Below are 20,247 nucleotides of genomic sequence, written 5' to 3' on the forward strand. Positions count from 1 at the left end.
CTGAGAGGCCCAGAACTAGACACAGGACTCAAGGTGTGGCCTAACCAATCCAGAGTACAGGGGCACAATGACCTCCCTGCTCCTGCTGGCCACACTATTCCTAATGCAGGCCAGGATGCCACTGGCCTTCTTGGCCACCTGGGCACACTGCTGGCTCATGTTTAGGTGGCTGTCAATCAGCACCCCCAGGTCCCTCTCCGTTTGGCAGCTCTCCAGCCACTCTGACCCCAGCCTGTAGCTCTGCAGATGTTCAAGAGGGGATTGGACGTGGCACTTGGTGCCATGGTTTAGTAATGAGGTCTGTGGTGACAGGTTGGACTTGATGATCTTTGAGGTCTCTTCCAAGCATGGTGATTCTGTGATTCTTCTTGTTGTTCTTACAAAATAAAAAGAAAGAAAAAAAAAAAGGAAAGAAAACCTCCACATTTTTTTTATGTTTTTCAAGATTTACACTCATTTTTTCCCTCTGTCTCATGATGATTTAAATTGATCCGCGTAGGATGAGGAAGTGATAAACATTTCCCTGGATAAAACCCAAACAGAGTTTATGGCATATTTTACTGAGTCATTAAAAAAAAAAAAAATCATCTATTTGTTTACTCATTCCAGAAAATACAGAGGACTGTTTTCCTTTTAAGGAGTGTAATCCAAGTGGAATATTGCCGTTCAGTCATTATCAACAAATTATGTTCCTATATGGAGCATGACTACCAAATGAAAATGGGCAGCTGTTTAGTGCAGAGTGACATGTGTTCCACTCAATCACGTTTGCTTCAGTATCAGCAGGGAGTAATTTTGTTACAAAGTCTGTAAAGAAATTCAGGACTCATCTTAAAGCTGCATGTAAAATTTTGTTACACTTGATCTCACAGGAAAATGCCTTTTTAGGAAATGAAATGGCATTTAACAAAGATAACTCATTTGGTCAATGGGCCATGCCCTAAAGCACAGTGGATTCTTTCTCCTTTCTCTGAATTAGACCTGTTAGTTTACACCCAGCTCTGTGAGCAGCCATCCATGGCCAGGGTCTGCAGGAGCTTCCAACTCCACTCTGCAGGGGCAGCTCAGCCCCTCTTAAGTATCCTAAATGTAAATTAACTTATTCCTCGTGGAATAGTTCTCACTTTCAAATTTAGCTTTTACAATCTCCTCTATGCCTATTGTAAAGCCTCAGCAGCTCAGAAGACCCTAGGGTTACAAAGCCCCCACGCACTGGTGCAGCCTGAGAGGCCTGATTAAAGCTCTCAAAGAAGCTTCAGGAGGCCTCTTCAATGCAGCCTCCGAGGACTGCCAAAAGAAGTAACTTACAACATGTTGCCAAGGCCGACTGTGCACTGCGACAAACTGGTGCTGCACACCTGCAGCAAACAGCTGCTCTTTGCCTAGCCCTTAGCCTACTATTCCAGCCTTAGCCTACTATTCCAGCCTTAGCCTACTATTCCAGAAGCATTACCATTACTATTCCAGAAGTATTACCTGATCCAGTGTGAGGTGTCCCTGCTCATGGCAGGGGGGGTGGAACTAGATGATCCTTGAGGTCCCTTCCAACCCTGACAATTCTCTGATTCCTCCTTGCACTACACTTACCCAACGTGCCAATGCAGAACAGAGACCTGGCATCATATTATCTCTGGTCTCCAAGGCGAGGGGGCATGAGGAGCCTACAGCGGGGACCTGAGGCTGCTGTGGGGCCTCCCCGCAGCGCCTTTCAGGCTCACCGCAGGCCGCTAGCACCCTTGGCCCAGCCGGCGCAGGGTGCCCCTCAGCCGCGGCCGATCAAGCTTCTGTCCGTTGCCCTTTTCGTACCTGGTGCGCTGCTTCTGCGCTCTGAATGTCCGGTCGAAAGGGCGAATTCTCTTGAGGAGCACCGCAGCCGAGCGCTTTGCGCTGCCCTCTGTGAGGGTCCTAACAGCCCCAACGGGCGGGGCGCGCACCAGCGGCTCTGCCCCAACACGGGGGAGAGGAAGCAGGCTGCCGCCCCGGACTCATCCTCCCGAGGAAAACCAGGAGCAAGCCTCCCCCGTCCGTACTTGCAGACTTTCAGCTGATGCTTTCTTCTCACCTGTTAGTTGTTTACATACGCTAACAAGCTGGGAGTGCAGAGGCAGATGAGGGCAAACAGGGCATCAAAACTACCACCAAAGGAAGGTTACAGGTGTGGGGGACTGGCGGGACGCCTCTCACTGGGGCTCCGGCTGCGGGTACTGGGGGCACCCTTACCTCCCAGATTACCCACGAGGTCCTCTGTGGGGCTGAGTACACCCATGTCTGCCTGGGTTATGTAACACAGGAGGTTTTTTTCCTATGAAAACTTGTCAAAGAAACTCAGTGCCTTCCCGGTGATACCGCGGACAAGAGCCCCCCACAAAACGCATGAGTAAATAGCACGAGGGCTTCTTCCGTGCTCCAGGCTGTGCTGGCAACGATGATGGCTGCATGGTTTCATAACCATGTGTCAATTTATGTAACATGAAGAACTGAGTAAGGTCAAAGGAAGCAACCTGAGTTACCTTTTTTTGGTTTTCCTCCTCATTACCAGCGCTTTGCAGACTTTCATCAGTTTCTGCCAGCTAGATATGCTGTTATTGTTTAATACTTTTAACAATAGGCATCTTCCTCTGAGCAATTCCTTGAGCTTGTTCAGTTGCAATTGCAGTGATATTAGTCCAGGTTGTATTTCAGAAAAAAATGTCCTAGAATGCTCTTCGTAATCCAGTGAGACTGTGTGCTCCTGGATTGCTTACCAAACAATAAAATGCCATAACCACATCCTGAGGTATGGCAATTGCCTGTGTCCTGTCAGTCTTTTCAGTAAATTACCGCTAGAGTTTCAGCAGAGTATGTCCTGTAAGTGGGATGGGAACTAAGAAGTCAGAAAACATTCTGCATCTCACCCTCCGAGTCCCATTGCCAGTATGCCTTAAATACCCAAATATCTTTAATTAGATACAGACTCTAAGATGAATTTCAGTAAGGCATGGCTACATATCACCATGGAAAATTCCATCAGAATCTGTTAATTTCTTGATTTCAGTGTTTCTCCTTCGTTTGTCCTACATCTGGGAACACGGGCATAAGGATGCTTTTGTTTCCTGTTTTGTTCTCTGTGTTTAGACTAATAGTCCTCACCTCAAACGAACTGTCACAATCTGAGTAGACAATGTCTGGCACAATGCAGCCCCATAATCCGTGCTGCAAAAATGCTAGGTAGAAAAATTAATGTGATCTCAAATATTAATAAAGCACTCATCACTCTACTGTCCAAACACAAAAGGTAGTAATGTTGCCCCTTAAGTACAACTAATTGCCAGAAGTGGGATTTTTCACATATTTGGCATGATCTATGCAGTGGCCTCATCTCAAAGATGCCACAAATGTCACAGCATTTTCAATTTTCCTGTTCCTGATGGTTTAAGTTCTTAGATTTAAACACACTAAATTGTGACGTCAGCAACAAACCTGAAACAATCAACAGGGATGTGTTTAATTTTCCATTTGTGCTGCCCCTCCTGTCGATTAAGGTTTGTCTTATGCTTGGTGTTACTCATGTAAGGGGAAAAAAAAGTTATGGAGCACATAGCGCCAGTTCCAGCTAAATGCTTTAGCAAAGGCTGCTGTTATGAAAAGGATTTTCTAATAAGGGGAATAATGATCTTCAGATTCTGACCTCCTGGCACAGTACTGAGATTTATCAGGAGGGGCATGTGACTGGTTAAGACACACAGCCCCAGCTTGAAGGAAACAGCTGCTCATTTCATGCTTTAGCACTTGGCAGCTGGACAAGGAAGGGTGATGTTTGTGCCGAATACCTCTGCAGAACCAAGTACAGTAAGTGATTTTCCCTGTTTTTTGTGGGTTGGTTTGTTGGTTGTTTTGTTTTGTTTTTCCCCAAACTGCCACTGCTTCCCTATTTTCATCCTAGACCTTTTGCAAAAACACTTAAGGGTGAGGAGTATTTTTGTCACTTCATTGACAAGCAGTCATTCATGCTCAAAACGCCTCTATTTTTCTGACCTGTGATTAGCAACAACGTTGGTTTTTCTCACGCGGGAACAAGACAGGTATGGTGTTTTGTTCTCATGCTAGCTGGGGAGGGAAAATAGTGTTCATTTACTCAGATGATGGAGTGAAAAGGTTGTTTATGATTTACTTATTTTCCTTTCTCTTTAGAGCTAGTAAACAGGTAATGAGGCAACTCAAGTATAGAGCGATTTTAGTATGTGGCTTAAAATACTCATGTAAAGAATTGACAGAGGTACTCCCTCAAAGCAGCGTGATTGATCTGAAGAAAGTTGTTTGTATCTGGTTGCTTTTTAGAGGTGAATGCAGAGATTATTATTTTTTTTTTTAAGAAAAAGGTAGAAAGAGAGAAATACAGGAAGACAGTGGAGATGCACTGATTAAGATATAATTGAGTCATTCTGGATAATAATATGTAATTACATTGTGAAGATTGAAAAAAAACCAACCAACCAACCAACCAAAAACATTAAGAAAACACCAGGGAGTCTCATAGATGTCTCCAAGTTTTTAATTTTATTTATTTATTGATGTATTTTTAAATGGTTTTGCTTCATGAGTGATTGATTGTCCAATCTGACAATTTATGGCTGCTATGGTTTGAGGTCTTGCTTTAAAACACTAGAATTGGAGTGTAGGATATACATAAAAGAATTTTTGCTCTTTTTTTTTTTATGTAGAGATGAATTAGGTTTTTAGAGGAAGACTTAGGAGGAATGGAAACAAATTAATAGGTGATGGAGCTTGGTAAGTGGTGAGAACAAGGGATGCCAGTTGCTTCGGAGACGGTTAAAGAGGGGCAGAGGTAGAGAGCCGTGGGGATCATGTTGAGGAAAGTGTACATCAAATCAAAAAGCCTGAATTTCAGAACAGGACCAAGGGTAAACTCTGGCAGTTCTAGTGAACCATCTGGTTGCTTCTTTAAAGATAGTTCAAAAAATCATTGTTATTCAAAGTCTTCTGATGTAAGAAAGACAAATGTTATGTATTTCTCCCTGGAAACTTGTCTTTTTCTTTTAAGCCATAGTTTATTACTTTGCCGGTTAACTGGAAATTTTATAGGAGAATGTCAATCAGTTTCAATTGTTCACAAACTCAGAAGTCTGTCTGGCTTCCTGCCTGTTTGTGTTTCCCAGAGTAGAATCCTTTTGAACCAACTGAAGTACTGTGCTTACACTGCAGCCCTCCCATGCAGATGGCGTGCAGCACCATGAACGTAGCAGGCCTGAGGGGCTGCAAAGTGCCTGGCTTTACATTCAGGAGCCCCTAGTTCCCCAGGAACGGTGGCTACAGTGGAGGCCCTCAAGGGCCTGTCTGGGTCTCCATCCCAAGTGGCACACAGAGAATAACTGTTCCACTCTCACCTCTTTGTTCTGATCCCAGAATAGCTTTTTTTCCCCCACCATTATAGGAATTCTAAAACTATATACCACAGTGTGCTTGTTTCCAGATGTTGTATCTTATGTTTGTGATGAATATTCTCTATTAAGCAAACTGCTCTGTCAGACAGAAACAACTGCTGAAGGGTCATGCTTTAGACTTAAGTTAATTCCAAAATCCACCAGAAAATAAGTAGAAGCTCAGACCATTCCTGATTTTATTCCCGGGCATTCCTAGGAAGTAAATGTAGCATAAAAAGAAACTACTGATGGTTGCACAGTAAACATTAGAGAACTGCACTGCTGATCTCTCTCCTTCAGGCAATAATGTCTGAGAACACCTAGTCCCAGAAGTCACTGAACTGTCTCAAAGAAATGTGGTCAGACAGCTCAGTTTTGTGTTTCAATAATTATTAAGGTAATTTATAATTAAGGAGAATAACTCATCACTTGGACCTGCAAAGGTTAAGGTAAATACCCCTACGTTTTTTGCAGCTTATAGCTGGTCATTGCTGTATCTTATTTTGAATTAAATTCAAGATTGTAACTAGATTTTTAAATCCTCTGTCCAAAAAATAAATAAAACTTGATAAACACTACAAGATTCTCAGGGGTGCAGCTTTTTTAGTTCTCATCACCAGCCTGTTTTAGTAGGGACACTTAAACAGACACCATACTTTTGAGAAACTAGTGTTGCAGTCTTCAGGGTCTCCTAACTTTGTGGCTTTTCTAATTAATTCTAAGTGTTACTGCAGCATTAGTCACAGAATACCACTGGAACACACCCTGATTTTTGTGCTGGAGCAGAAGACACATGCTACCACCACTCTTTTGTGTTATTTTATAATATTCTCACCTTGCAAAAACACTTGCTCAGGGTTTATTTTAATATACCCACCTCTCCATGGTGTTCACGTTAGTCAAGGCAGGTCTGCATAGACATGAAGTACATGAATTAAATCCCAGCATCTTTTGTTTGAGGAAGTCCTCAGCCATTGCATATCCCACTGATGCATCTCCACAAGGTCCAGCACCCAATAGAAATTGTTCATACAGGATTTATTATTTTTTTTACTACATAGTAGAGGAGATTCAGTAACAGCATGACCATTGCTGTCTCTCTGCAGAAGCTCAGTGCATGCTCATATCACTGAGAGCCTTGTGAGGTTCCTGTTAAATCCTTTTTTCTCTACTCTGAGGCAGCCTTACAGCTCTCTGAATATTTCTGTGCTATAGCAAAACATCTAGATGGAGATTAACCATAATTTTGCCAGGCCCTCTCTCTAGCTGAAAATGCCTTTATCCAGTGAAGCCACTCCCAAGAAGTTCCTGAATAAAGAAAGGAAGCTACTTTTAAAAATAGAGAAGGGGCAGTTGTGTGGTTTTCCTTTTTTCCCCTAAGCTGTCCAGTCCTACAGAACATTTGTACAGGTACTATGAACAGCTTGCACAGAATGTTTTCTGTTAACATAACACTTTTCACTGCTAAATTTGATAGACCTGTTGGTCCTTTCTTTTTAAGTCAGGACTGGCAATATCTTACACCTGAGTGTTGGAATAAAAAACGTGAAATAATTTCTCAGGTTTTCTGGTTTTTTCTTGTGCATTGCTTTTCTCTGTGCTTTGGGTTTATTTTGGTTGGGTGGTCAGGGTTTTGTTTGCTTCTTTTGGTTTTAGTGTGGTTTGTTGTGGGGTTTTTTTCCTCATTTCAATGTGAATAGACAGTACTTTTTCATTAATAAATTTCTTTGTTGCTATAACATAAAGTTATGTTAGAAGCATTGGGACAGAGGGGAACTTTTCTCTTAGAAAGAAGGTTAAGTAATATCAGCTACAAGCACAACAATATTTTTAAAATAGACTTGATGAGTCCAGTTCAGGTACAAAGAATAATCTTGCAAATGCATAGGTGTTTGCTGAGCTGAACTCATGATTGCTTCCATCAGAAAGTTCAGCTTACCTCTAAGTGTGTATGGGGTCAGGATCAAAGCGTAGGCCTGTGGAAATACCCATACAACTGGTGTTTACACCTCAGCTGAAAATACAGTTGCCCCTGGGAATTACTCTGGTTGTTTTGTCGACCATCTGCTATCTCACTTCTCTGAATAACTGCTCCCTTTACTGCACTGTCCTCTGACCACATTCAGATAGGTGAAATAGTTTGACTCTCTCTGCACTGTGCTCTCCCACTTGTGATTTATGCATATTCTGGAGTATTGCAGGCAAAGGGAGAAGACTCCAGCATCTTAAGAATCTGCCAGGCATAATAATCTGTACAAAATCAGTGAAACCTGAGTTATTCTTGTTCAGTTATTAAGAATACTATATAGAATCATAGAATCAGTCAGGGTTGGAAGGGACCACAAGGATCATCTAGTTCCAACTAGATGCCCCTGCCATGGGCAGGGACACCTCACACTAGATCAGGCTGGCCAGAGCCTCATCCAGCCTGGTCTTAAACACCTCCAGGGGTGGGGCCTCAACCACCTCAGTAGCTAATATATATATAGATATTATATGTTAGGTATATCAATACATTTCCATATACAACTCCTTCAACTACTGCTAAAATTGCCTCTTGTTTTAACCCCTACTGTGGAAACAGAAACTCCACTCAGAGTAGTGGTGGGCTTGCACAAGAAGGTCCAAAGTGTGGAACAGGATCTCCAAGATGAACAAAGACTTTCCATTCCTTTTGAAGTATAGTTTGCTTTGCATGTTTGAAACAGTTTGATGATTGTCAGTGTAGAAATTAGTGTTAGAGTCTAATATTTAAGTCAGTAATACATAGTATGGTCAAACAGATTGAATGGGACTTACATTGGACGTATTTGCACGCTTGTTAAATATGTTGACAAGGCTGCCTTTCACCCATGGCCCAAGGTTGTATGTATTCTTTGTCATAATGCTATATTCTTTTTTGTATTATTTAAAAAGATCTCACCAAATTGGCTTTTCTTAATCTGAAACAGCATTATTACAGATAGGCTTCCATTCATAACCCACACTTAGGTCCATAATCTTGGTGCTTTTTTATATGGCATGCATTATCAAATTAGAATCACAGATTGTGCTGGGTTTGAAGGCACCCTTAAAGATCATCTTGTCCAATCCCCCTGCAGTCAGCAGGGATGTCTTTGCCTAGATCAGGTTGCTCAGGGTCCCATCAAGTTTGACCTTGAATCTGTCCATCACATCTCTGGGTAACTTGCTTCAGTGTTTCACTACCCTCATTGTGAAGATCTTCCTCCTTATGTATAACCTAAATCTACCCCATTCTAGTTTAAAACCATTACCACTCACTACAAGCCCTTCTAAAGACTCCCTCCCCAGCCTTCCTGTAGCTCCCCTTCAGATATTGAAATGCTGCTATATAGTGTCTCCAGAGTCTTCTCTTTTCCAAGATGAACAACCCCAACTCTCATAGCATGTCTTCATAAGAGAGGTGTTAGAGGCCTCTGATCATCTTCATGGACCTCCTCTCGTCCTTCCTATGTTGAGGACTCCAGAGCTGGACACAGTACTCTTTGTGAGGTCTCATCAGAGCAGAGTAGAGTGGCAGAATCACCTCTCTCAATCCACTGGTTATGTTTCTTTTGATGCAGCCCAGGATATGATTTGTCCTTTGGGTTGCAAGTGCACACTGCTGGCTCATGTCTAGCTTAACTACCAGTACTCCCAAGTCCTTTTCTGAAGGACTGCTCTCAATCTCATCATAGAATACATAGAATACATAGATCCCCCAGCCTGTATTGATATTGAGGGTTGCCTCCACCCAGGTGCAGGACCTTTGCATTCTTGATCCTCATGAGGTTCACATGGGCCCACTTTTCTACCCTGTCTGGATTTCTCTGGATAACCTCTCATTCTTCAATCTTATCAATTGCTTCACTGAGCTTCGTATCATCTGCAGTCTTGCTGAGGATGAACTCAATCTTGCTTTCTATGTCATCAATGAAGATATTGAACAGCATTGGTCCCAATACAGATCCCTGAAGGACACCACTAGTTACCCATCTCCATCTGGACATAGAGCCATTGACCACTATCTTTGGTATGAAGTCATCCAACCAATTCCTTACCCACTGAACTGTCCACTCGTCAAATCCATGTTACTCAAATTTAGAGAGAAAAATGTTGTAGAGGTCTGTGTCAAAGGCTTTACAGAAGTCCAGATAGATGACATCCATTAGTCTTCCCTTGACCACTGATGTAGTCATTTCATTGTAGAAAGCCACAAGGTTAGTGAGGCAGTACTTGGCTTTGGTGAAGCTGGCTGTCTTGAATCACATCCCTGTCCTTCATGGACTTTAGTATACTTTCTAGGAGAATCTGTTTCATGATCTTCCTGGCCACAGAGGTGAGGCTGACTGGTTGGTGATTTCCAGGGTCCTTTTTTCTACCCTTTCCAAAAACTAGCACAATACTTCCCTTCTTCCAGTCCCCAGAGACTTCACCTGACTACCATGACTTTTCAAATTTCATGGAGTTTATCATGGAGCTGCTTGTTTTGCAACGCCCCAGTGTTTGAACCCAGAGCTTGTTTGGAAGTTTCTGGTCTTGCTAGGGGGAAGTTAAAACAAGCAGTTTATGCAAATATGTGATCGATTACTGGTGGGGCAAATCACATCAGAAAATCTTTGCTTGACTCAATTTACTGTCTGAATACAAAGTGATTTTTGTCATCTGAATCAGAATAACCATGACATTTGAGCCTTATCACACTGTTCATGAAATAGCTTCCTTAAAAGACTAATAATAATCTCCTCTGCTAAAGATGTCTTGCTTCTTTAGCTTGCTTACTCATGCTCTGCTTTACCAAATTCATGAACACATACTTCCTGGAACAGCTGCCACCCTTCCTAAAACTCTTGGTTTCCAGGCCCTGCCCTAATGACTATCTGTATATTTTTATCTTAAGTAGGCGTTGGGGGAAGAGCTACAATTCACTTTTTTTCCCTCCACTTCTTGAGTGAGTGCTCTTCCCTTTAAATTACATGGGCATACTCTTTCTTGCTTTCTCTCTCCAGCCCAAAGACACTTCATTATTTCATTTAATATTATTATATATTATTATATTTATATTTTTTCATTTAATATTACTTCATTTCATTGATGTTTTGGGGATGGTAAATCTACTTTGTAGTCTCAGCCAAAACAGTGAGAGATTTACTGTCTCTCCTCTAATGTGAAGAATTGATTCTGTATCTCTCACATCTTTAAGGAGTATTCAGAAGTCTTGTATAAAAAAACCATCATGGCTGCAGTTATCTAGTATGGCAGTTATGTGCTAAGTGTGACCAGTGGATGCCTAATACAGGTAAGACAGAGGCATTTCTGATGTACTAATCCCAAAAGGATTTAGGACTGACCTAAGCAGTGTTTTCCTTGATGTTGCTGACTCTGAGAGGCTTCTCAAAGCCTACTGTTGGTCATTTAGGTACTTTAATATTGAAACCAGAAAAAGGTTAAAAGCCCTAGACAGTCACCTTCTGAGGCGAGGAGATGAGAAACAAGAATCACATCCCCTGAGATCAGGCCCAGAAAGTGATAGGGAGACAGAATTTGGGTGCTTAATCCTTCTTTTGGATCTAATTCTCAGCTCACACTGTGGAATCAAAATAAGAGGTGTTTTTTCAGGTTAGTATATCTCAAGCAATGGTTCTTTTGCAATTTGCTCCATGTCTGGGTTTCAAAACCTGATTTACTTATTTTTCAGTTCTTGCACTGCTGTAACTGTATGGATTTGGAAATTGGTGTAAACACTGCAAGGTGTTTTGAAAACTTGACTGCAATGGCAGTCAGTCTTTCAATGCTGAATACTGGGGGAAGAAAAACAAGTTCCTAAGCCACTCTCTCAGCTTCTAAATCACGATCTTACTAATACCTCCTGCCCTTTAATTTCCTCCCCTTACTTGACTTTTTTTTTTTTCTGCTTCATGCTAGATTTGCCATGTAGCTGCAGGATTTCTTTATTCTCTTTTTTAATCATTGAGTTAAGCAGGCCCTTCCAAAAATTCTGATATGCTCCTTAAATTTGATAAATATATGCTAAGGAGTAAGTAGTTACGAGTTTTCTCTGTAAACACAAATCAAGCAGGCTTAGATTAATTTAGTGTCTTCCAAGTTACTTCCAGGAGTGATGTGAGGTATTTATGGTCTCTTCTCCCAGGCAACCAGCACCAGAACAAGAGGACACAGTCTCAGGCTGCACCAGGGGAGGTTTAGGCTGGAGGTTAGGAGGAAGTTTTACACAGAGAGAGTGATTGCCCATTGGAATGGGCTGCCTGAGGAGTCACCATCACTGGAGGTGTTCAGGAGGAGACTTGATAGGGTGCTTGGTTGCATGGTTTAGTTGGTTGGGTGGTGTTGGATGATAGGCTGGACACGATGATCTTGAAGGTCTCTTCCAACCTGGTCTATTCTATTCTATTCTTCTCTTCTCTTCTCTTCTCTTCTCTTCTCTTCTCTTCTCTTCTCTTCTCTTCTCTTCTCTTCTCTTCTCTTCTCTTCTCTTCTCTTCTCTTCTATCCTATCCTATCCTATCCTATCCTATCCTATCCTATCCTATCCTATCCTATCCTATCCTATCCTTTAAGATGGCCTGAACCAGCCATTGCAGAGGTGTTACACTAGCAATTAACTGAAGAGGTTTTATTGACACAGCCAAAAAAAGTACCTATTATAGAATCATAGAATCAATCAGGTTGGAAGAGACCTCAGAGATCATCAAGTCCAACCTGTCACCCAAGACCTCATGACTACTAAACCATGGCTTCAAGTGCCACATCCATTCCCCTCTTGAACACCTCCAGGGATGGTGACTCCACCACCTCCCTGGGCAGCCCATTCCAATGGCTAACAACTCTCTCTGTGAAGAACTTTCTCCTCACCTCTAGCCTAAACTTCCCCTGGTGCAGCTTGAGACTGTGTCCTCTTGTTCTGCTTCTGATTGCCTGGGAGAAGAGACCAACCTCCTCCTGGCTACAACCTCCCTTCAGGTAGTTGTAGACAGCGATAATGACTAAGTACTTGTTACAGCAACTGCAGATTGTCTTCAGCTCTTACTCTTACAGGCCGAAAATACAGGTTGCACTACAAATTCATGACCTTTAGAGAATTACAGCATAGTATATTAAGACATGAGCATTGCAAACTTAACCAATGGGTTTTGGTAATCTTTGTTTCTCTGAAGTCCCGTTGTAGCAATGTGTTCTGTGGTTGTGGAAGTAGGATATTTGTGTAGCTGCAGCCCTGTGTTAAAAAATTTTTTCCCCCTACAATAAATATTTAACTACCACAATAATATTAGCAAACTAAAGATCAAAGTTACTTGTTTAATGTATTACTTATTAAGGCTGGACCTGTAATATGCTTTTCCTCTTTTCTTATTTGAGAGAGATATTTTTGCACTGCTCCTTCCCACCCCCCCCCACCCCCCCTTATCTAATTGTCTTGCTGTTCTGTGTATTTTTTTAGACAGCACCTTCTTCAGATGGGCTTGTGTTTGAAGTCCTTTGATGAGAAATTTCTGTGTTGCCGCTATTCTTTCTAAAGAAGGCAGCTAACTTGTTGGCCGCAAACTCTCTTATTGTTAGGAAGGGACGTAGCTATTAATAAAACTCACTCTGTTCCAAAAACTTGGATTTAGGGATCAACTGTGGTGACGTGTTTCTCATATCCTGTCCTCTGTAGTCTCGTATCACAAACAGTTTTGGGGTTTTGCTGTGCGTCTTCGTAAGGTCATACTAACCAGTATGTGTTGCTTAGTAGACTGTTTAGTACAGAAACAGGTTTAGTCAGCTGACTGATGACTGCTTTGTGACCTCTGAAAAAGTGCAAAATCTAATCATACAAGCTAGAAAGAGCAAATAATCTCTTCCTTGCTCTTCTCTGTTGTAGACCTACAAGTCTCTGAATTGGCTTAAGAAACGCCATATGCCTGTGTTTAAAATACTGTCTTTGCATCATTAATAAATCTGAAGCTGCCATCATTCCACCCATTTTCCCCAAGAAAACTCATAGAAAATAATTAGATGTAAGGAACTTCTTGTGTATTTTGATGTCCAGCACCTGCTGACAAAATTTCACAAAGAAAAGACGTTGGATCTCTCCTGACCTCCAGGCTGTGTTTTTGCTCTACCAACTTTTTTGCACAGCTACTTCCCTGTGAGTTGTGAGTCATCAGTTGTTTCTGTGGATGCAAAACCATTGCACTGCACAATGCAGGCATCCTTGCTTCATGCAAGTGCAACAGACAGAAATTTGCATGAGTTCCTAGGATTACACAGCAGGTCTGTCTATTGTAGTGTGTGTCTGACAGTGTTTTCTAGAGTACCATTTGAATTTGCATCTCTCTTTATAGAGTAACTGCTCTCACACAAACGAGAAGCTGCCACCAGGGAGACAAGAGTTACTAGCAACTGGTGCAGTCTATCTCCTTGTCTGACACCTGTTAGCACATCTGTGGGGAAATAGCAGTTGTATGTGAACCATTTTCTACATTCATCAAACAAAGTAAGACTCCATTAGAAATGCACTGTTACAGTCATGAGCAAAGGGAGACAAAGTTCTGTTCAGCCCCTCTGTCCTTTTAACTCTGTCTTGCTCCATCTCAGACATCCAGTTTCCTATTACTTAAGTCTCTGAAAACCTCTTCCTGCCTTTATTGTTTTGCCAGTTGCTGCCTTCAATTTACTGCACTGATAAGTACTTCCCAGGCTGTAAAAGTGTAGTCAAGGTATTTCTAAAGCCAATTCAAGTTTTGATTGTTGTCACAGGAGGAAAGCTCAGCAACAAAACTGCTCTCACTACATGAGAAAGGCCACTCCTCACACCAGGATAGGTATAGGTTGTTAATTCATGTGGACACATGTGAGGTAATGTATGGGATAACAGAGCCAAGGCTCCCTATGGGTAAAGTCTTCCTTTCTCTTACTTTGAACTTAATGCATTCTGGGTAATTGTACTTACCTTGACCAGTGAAAGATGGAAATAAGATGTCATCATCATAGTGTATGGAATAACTCAAGGATGTATGGAGTTACACTTAGAGAGGCTAATGCCAACATGGTAGGTTGAGGAAACAAATATAAAATTAAATGGACAGAGCTGAACCATGGTAGATAACCAGTTCCACAAAATGCTACAATTACAACTGAGAATTCAAGCTTTGTTGTTTTAACAAATCCTGTTATGAAGTTATCCATTATTTTAGAGGGTTTATAAGTGAGGAAATCTTGGGGGGGGGGTATCATCATCTTGTATTTTTGCAGAAAGTGGTGAGAATGCTGAACAAAATGCTGTTTAGGCAGCTCAAGCATTAATCAAGTGGCTTTCTGATTATTGAAAGCCACTTGATCCTCATTAGTTCTGTGAGCTTCTCTTTTATGTTAGGTCAACATCTATTGTATCTGTAAGCTTCTCTTTTATGTTAGGTCAACATCTATTGTACCTAATGTATTTATTTAGGAACTTCTCTCTACAACTACCTGATGGGAGGTTGTAGACAGACGGATGTTGGTCTCTTCTCCCAGGCGGCCAGTACCAGAACAAGAGGACACAGTCTCAGGCTGCGCCAGGGGAGGTTCAGGCTAGATGTTAGGAAAAAGTTCTATACAGAAAGAGTGATTTCCCATTGGAATGGGCTGCCTGGGGAGGTGGTGGAGTCGCCATCACTGGAGGTTTTCAGGAGAAGACTTGATGGGGTGCTTGGTGCCCTGGGTTAGTTGTTTGGGTGGTATTGGATTGGTTGATGGGTTGGACGCGATGATCTTGAAGGTCTCTTCCAACCTGGTTTATTCTATGTATATGTATTCTATGTATTCTACAAGGCATTGTGTGGCTCTGAGCTAATAGTTAGCCAGTGCATATGAGTGAATCTATATCTACTTGGTTTCTGACCTATTGTCCTATTAATTTTCCATATTTTCCTATGGAAGAGTAGATGTCTAAGTCCCAAAATAGTTTATAACACTCTTCTGTGTTAACTGGGTGACCTATGTTAACCTAAAAGTAGATCTGTATCTCAGTGGACTCTTCTCTCAAAATTAAGTGTAATGAAATACATTTGGACAATCTGTAACTAGCAAACTTTTGTGCTAAAGGAACAAATGCTCATCCCCTAGAGGTTCTACTGGATGTAAATAATGAAGTTTTGGCAGCAGAGGAGCTGCAGGCTTGGTCTCCTCTGTAGGAGGAAGCCAGGGGCTACCCTGTATTGGAGACAGTTACTTTCATCTGTCTTTGCAAAGGATCTGTCACAGACCACTGCTGAGCTGATGGCACCTCTGTAAAAACATATTTTAAGAAAAGGCAGAAAAGGCCAAAGGAGAGGGAACACAGAGGGAAGATGGTAATGGAGAGGAGAAGGGAAGAACAGAAGGAGTAACAATGTCAAAGAACAAGGAGGTGCTTTGTGGCAAAGCAGATGCTTTCCTGAAGGGACTGTGGCTTCTGGATAAGCCCCTGGCAGAACAGTACACATCTGAAAGGATTGCATCATGTAGAGGACTCATGCTAGAGCACAGGACAAGAGTGAGAAAGAAGAAGCAGCAAAGAGAAACTGCTGTGTACTTACCCTGACCTCCTACACTGCTTGTTGCCTCACCAAAGGGACTGCATGCAACCTCCAGCAATAACGAGGGGGGAGGAGAGCTGTCTGAAGTGCAGCTGAGCCTAGAAATGTGAGGAGAAAGGTATTTTAATGTTTGTCTTCTTTGTCTCTCAATACTCAAATCAGTAAATAAATATTTATATTTATATTATTTGGCAATGAATTAAATTTTGCAGAGATTACTCTGGGCTGGGGTATGCAAATGAAAGGAATTGGTGAAACTTTATCCCATGCAGTCTGTGAAGCTGTGGAGCCACAACATCCCTTGTGCAGTATCTGTTGTTAACATGAGGTTTGGCTTAGCCATCCACCAGCAGCGTGCGATTAATGATCTTCCTGTCTTCTCCTATGTTCAGACATGGATGTCCCACTCTGTGGAGTGTCTTTTTAATCCAGAAAAAGAGTGAAATAAAGTAATAAAATGCAGACAGTTACTGTGGTTTGTTGTGTAACTACACTTACTGGAGGTAAGAGAGAAAGTCAGGAGGAAGGAAGACTCTCCCTTAGTCAAGAAGGTCTGGGTAAATCGCCTAGACAAGCTGCATACCTACAAATCCATGCACCCCAATGAGGTCCACCCACAAGTGTTGAAGGAGCTAGCTAAGGTTATTGCTAAGCCACTCCCCATCATTTGTGAAAGGTCATAGAGAACAGAGGAGGCGTGTGAGGATTGGAGGAAAGCCAAAGTCACCTCAATCTTCATAAAGGGCAAGAAGGAGGACACAGAAAACTACAAGCCAGAGTGCTTCACCTCCATCCGTGGTAAGGTGATGGAACAGCTTATTCTGGAGGTCATCTTTAAGCATGGGAAGGGGGGGAAAAAAAGATTACCAACAGTAGTCAGCATGGACTTACAAAGGGGAAATCACGCTCTACCAGTTAGTCTCTTGTGATGGTGTGACCAGCTGGATAAGTGAGGAGATGAGGGTAGGTGGATGTTGTCTACCTTGACTTCAGCAAGGCTTTTGATAACTGTCTGCCATAACATGCTTCTAGGTAAGCTTTTATATGAGTTCACAGTGAGGTGGATTGAGAACTGGCTGAATGACAGAATATAGAGGGTTGTGATCAGCAGTGTGAACTCTAGTTGGAGGCTTGTGGCTAGTGGTATTCCCCAGGGGTCAGTACTGGTCCAATCTGTTCAACATATCCATCAATAACTTGGATGAAGGAAGAGAGTGTAGTCTCAGCAAGTTTGCTGATGGTACAAAACTGGGAGGAGTTGCTGACACACCAGGAGGCTGTGCACAGGCTGGAGAGTTGGGCAGAGGTGAACCTCATGAAGTTCAGCAAGGCAGGTGCAAATTCCTGCACCCGGGGAGGAATAACCCTCTGAACCAGGACAGGTAAGGGGTTGGCCTGCTGGAAAGCTGCTCTGTCTTGGAGAAGGACCTGGAAGTGCTAGTGGACAAATTCACTATGAACCAGCAATGTACTCTCGTGGCAAAGAAGGCTAGTGATATCCTTGGGGTCATTCAGAAGAGTGTGGCCAGCAGGTCAAGGGAGGTTCTCTTCCCACCTTTACTTTGCCCTGGTGAGGCCACACCTGGAGCACTGTGTCCAGTTCTGGGCTCTCCAGTTCAAGAGGGACAGGGAACTGCTGGAAAGCGTCCAACAGAGATCCATGAGGCTGATCAGGGGACTGGAGCATCTCTCTTATGAGGAGAGGCTGAGAAATCTGGGGCTCTTTAGCCTGAAAAAGAGAAGACTGATATATATATATATATACACACACACACATATGTAGAAAAATATCTAAAGGATAAAGGTCATGACAATGCAGGTGGGCTCTTTTCAATAGTGGCCAGTGATAGGACAAGGGTCAACAGGTGCAAACTATAATACAGGAGGTCTCCCTTGAACTTAAGGGGAAACTTCTTTACTTTGAAGGTGACAGAGCACTGGAACAGGCTGCCTAGAGAGGTTGTGGAGTCTCCTTCTCTGGAAACTTTCAAGATCTGTCTGGTTCCTGTGCAAGCTCGATTAAGTGTACCTGCATTAGCAAGGGGGCTGAACTAGATGATCTCCACAGGTCTCTTCCAACCCCTACCATTCTGTAATTCCGTGGTACTTTCTGAAGAGTAGTAGCAAAGGTGAATGAGCACTAATGAGTCACATCATAATAGCCCAAGACTCTAATATTTCATTTTTATTCCACTCCTGCCCCCAGCAAGACTTGTGTCTTGCATACATGGAGCAGTGCCACAATCTCTCCCTTGTTCTGTGTCCTTGCTCCACACGATAAGCATTGTCAGTACTCCAAATGTGCCACCCTGCAGCCAGCTACTGGTTGAGGTCATGGACTGGGATAGAAGTGGTGGCATTAGGCTGCCTGAAAGGCCAACATCACTGTCCTTTTCTGCCTGGCACAGCTTTGGGACACGTCAGACACTGGAGAAATCTGAACACATACATCACTTGCTCAAAGTTTTAGAAAAATGCACTTGTACATACTGCAGTAAATAAACTGGTGCTGACCCCTGCAAGAGACATTTGACTGCTTGGAGAGGCAAAACTTCAGGAACTCTACATCAGGCATCTGAAGACCCACATTGACCCGAGCCCAAACATATGTCTCAATTGCACCTGTGTAGGTAAAGGTGCAGCCTTATGCATCCCAGCTGGGATTCTTATCATGGTAATTACACTCATATCTGTGGAGACTGATCACACATTGCAAGACCCTCCACTACATCTACAGGGCATCAGATGAATTCTGTCCTGAAGAACTTGCCCTGAACAGGAGCGAGACAGGATAAAAGAAACGGATTGCAAGGGAAGTTACCCATAAACTTTCCTGTGAGACTTTGGATTTCATCTTGACTTCTTTGTCTGCCTACTGCTATTGATTCTCTTTCCCCATCCAGCTGCTCACAATTAGCACCTTTTCTCCGGCAGCCAGATAGAAGCCCTTTAATGCAATCATTCAGTGGTGTGTTGTGTTGACTTGTAGCAGGAGATGAGGGGAGGTCTGGCTTATTTAAATCCCCAAGAATGTCCCTAACCTTGTCAAGAATATGAGTCTTCTGTGTGCAGGCCTCCAGAGGGTTTATGAATAAACTGAGATCCATAGAGGAGCCTGTGTGTCAAAGCAGAACAGTTTGCATCTGGCTCTACCTATTGTCCCAAAGTAGAAGGAAAATAGCCCACTTTTAATTAATGGGGGAAAATACTGCATGTACATTTACTTCAGCTTGGGTAAAAAGCTGTTTAAATTTTGTTTGGCTAAATAAATATTACTCTGAATGTCAAATTCAAGCCTATTTAAGCCCAACTTAATGGTTTATCCTGTGCCTGTAACCAATAGAGCTTGTTTGAAATCCATGTGAAAGTGCTCACACAGGGATTTGTGCTGGCTTGACATATTAATGTTATTTAAACTGCTGTGATTTGTAGGTGTGGACCTCCAGCAGTAAACGTGATGTCTTTCAGTTTTACTAATTACAGTAGCCAACATTTAAAACCTAACTGCATGCTGCCCACCCTGTTCACATGCTTCAGTGTTTTTGCATGAAACTACATGTTTAGTGTCACAGTGTTGTATTTCTTTTAAAAACATGTATTATATGTGATCATATCTGTCTTAGGAGCTCTCAACATATGCACTGGGTTCAAATACATCTATCAAGACAGTCCACAACAGCACTTTCTCAAGACTTTCAAAATGTTGAACACAAAATGCTGTTACATTGCATGAGAGTGCTAAGGAAAGCCATCTGCTCAAAGTAACTGTATGCCTGTGGCAGTCAGGGTGACGGCAAGATTTGGAAGGGTCTCTGTGTCTTGCAGTTCAGACTATTAGGGACTTGTAACTTATGGGCACATCACTGCAGAAGTTTCTGCTTTGCCTCCAGATAGAATAGAATAGAATAGAATAGAATAGAATAGAATAGAATAGAATAGAATTAACCAGGTTGGAAAAGACCTTTGAGATCATCGAGTGCAACCTATGCAACCTATCATCCAACACTATCTAATCAACTAAACCAAGGCACCAAGCACCCCATCCAGTCTCTTCCTAAACACCTCCAGTGATGGTGACTCCACCACCATACGAAGTGCACATCCCATAACAGTAATATTCATGAAATAAAGCATGACATGTTTGATACCATGACTTGGTTCATAGGAATGTTTAAGGCTCTATCTATTAACTTAGTGAAGGGAGCTCTTTAAACAAGGCTGTAAGCTTTGATCATTTTCCTAGTATCTTTCACCTGGTCCTGATTACTG

At 42.4% G+C, this 20,247-nt stretch overlaps 1 protein-coding gene across 1 annotated transcript in view; it reads left to right on the forward strand.

The window, feature by feature from the left end:
* Positions 1-3,938: 3,938 nt before the first annotated feature.
* Positions 3,939-20,247, forward strand: part of RASGRP3 (RAS guanyl releasing protein 3) — a 58,953-nt gene continuing 42,644 nt past the window's right edge. The window contains exon 1 of the mRNA XM_054162367.1: positions 3,939-4,061. The gene's annotated coding sequence lies outside the window, so the exon portion shown is untranslated. The remainder of the gene's footprint in view (positions 4,062-20,247) is intronic.

The sequence above is a fragment of the Dryobates pubescens genome, chromosome 6 (genome assembly GCF_014839835.1).
Source record: "Dryobates pubescens isolate bDryPub1 chromosome 6, bDryPub1.pri, whole genome shotgun sequence".
NCBI classification, from domain to species: domain Eukaryota; kingdom Metazoa; phylum Chordata; class Aves; order Piciformes; family Picidae; genus Dryobates; species Dryobates pubescens.